The following is a 2,171-nucleotide window of genomic DNA, read 5'->3' as shown; positions in this document are numbered from 1 at the left end:
CTCCTTCCAAAGTGGTTCTAAGGGAGATACTCTACTCTAACACTCTATACTTCCGTACTCTGGTCACCAAATGCTTGGAGGTTTTCCCACAGCAAGCAGTTCTGCAACTGGGGGATACCAGCTGATGTTCCCCACTTCAATTCCGTTCTGATACTATCTACATGGAGTTAGCAGGAGATCCCACAGGTTAAGAGCTCGTTCTCATTAAGACTGCCCACCCCCAGCCTCAGCCTTAAATTGGAAGCCCTTCTGATTGGCTATAAATGGGAGCGTTCCTACAACCTCTTCTTCTGATTTCATTAATTTGCTAGAGTGGCTCACAGAACTCAGGAAAACAGTTTATACCTACTAGACTACCAGTTTATTAGAAAGGGTATTAAAGGATATGAATGAACTTAACTCATTCACGAGGGAAGCAGCAGAAAAATAAAGCTGGTTCAAGTTGGCGATGAGAAGTGGGTATGTATAGACAACATAAAAAAGAATGCAGGAGGGGCACCTGGGTGGCTAAGCTGGTTGAGTGTCTGACTCTTGCTTTCTGCCCAGGTCATGATCCCAGGGTAATGAGAACCAGCTGTGTGTGTGTGTGTGTGTGTGTGTGTGTGTGTGTGTGTGTGTTGGGGGGGTGTCTATGCTCAGCGGGGAGTCTACTTGAGACTCTTTCTCTCCCTCTCCTTCTGCCCCTTCCCCCACTCGTGTGTGTGCATGCATGAGCGCTCTCAAATAAATAGATCTTAAAAAAAAGAGAATGCAGGAATTAGGTTGGAAAGTTTGATACAAAACTGATTAATATCATTCAAGGTTGTCTTTTCTGCCAGACAAAAACCACTTGAAAGTTGAGAATCCTCCTTAACTTTGATTCAGAGTCTAGACCTTAATCAACAAATAGTAAGTCGAAGTGACATCTAGAGAGGCGCCTGGGTTGCTCAGTCAATTAAGCGTCTGCCTTTGGCTCAGGTCATGATCCCAGGGTTTTGGGATAGAGCCTGGCATCGAGCCCCGCATCGGGCTCCCTGTTCAGCAGGGAGTCTTCCTCTGCCTCTGTCCCCCCTCCCCCGCTTGTGCTCTCTGCTCTCTCTCTCTCAAATAAATAAATATTTTAAACAAATTTTTTTTTTTTTAAAGTGACCTCTAGAATGTCAGAAGGGCTTGACAGACAATGTTAGCATTCTAGTAGGACACTGAAAAGGCATGGAGAAATCTTGCCTCATGGGATTTGCTGATGTTCTCATTTTCTTTCTTTTTTTCTTTTTAAGATTTTATTTATTTATTTTTAAAGATTTCAATTATTGGGGCGCCTGGGTGGCTCAGTTGGTTAAGCCGCTGCCTTCAGCTCAGATCATGATTCCAGAGTCCTGGGATCAAGCCCCACATCGGGCTCCTTGCTCTGCGGGGAGCGTGCTTCTCCCTCTGCCTGCCGCTCCCCCTGCTTGTGCTCTCTCTCTCTCTCACTATCTCTCTCTCTGTGTCAAATAAATAAATAAAATCTTTTAAAAAAATAAAGATTTATTTATTCATGAGAGACAGAGAGGCAGAGGGAGAAGCAGGCTCCCTGCAGAGCAGGGAGCCCGATGCAAGACTCGATCCCAGGACCCTGGGATCATGACCTGAGCTGAAGGCAGATGCTTAACCAACTGAGCCACTCAGGCACCCAAGATTTTATTTATTTATTTGAGTCAGAGAGAAAGTGAGTGAGAGAGAGAGAGAGCACGCACAAGCCTGGGTGGGGGAGAGGCAAGAGGGAGAAGCCGACTCCCAGCTGAGCAGGGAGCCCAATGTGGGACTCGATCCCAGGACCCTGAGATCATGACTTGAGCCCAGGGCAGACACTTAACTGAGCCACCCAAGTGCCCCTCTCATTTTCTTCATTACCTAAAAGCAGATGGCCCTCTAGAATTCTGGAATGGCCTGCTGAAGCTTCAGAGATGGCACCAGCTGGAGACCACAGCTTGAAAGGATGGGGTCCTGTCCTCCATGTGGTCTAAGGTCTCAACCAGTGTTGTTTTATCCATAACTAGAATACACGGATTCAGAAATCAAGGCACAGAAAAGGAAAGACGATTTGCGGTATTTTCTTTTCCATTCTTATAAGCCCTGCTCTACTAGCCTCGTGTTAAGGAAAACTTTTGGACAATTTAGTTAAAAGCATGTGCCAACATTTTATTTTATTT

This window comes from Halichoerus grypus, chromosome 15 (assembly GCF_964656455.1).
Source record: "Halichoerus grypus chromosome 15, mHalGry1.hap1.1, whole genome shotgun sequence".
NCBI lineage: Eukaryota > Metazoa > Chordata > Mammalia > Carnivora > Phocidae > Halichoerus > Halichoerus grypus.
Note: the sequence above shows the minus strand (reverse complement) of the source record.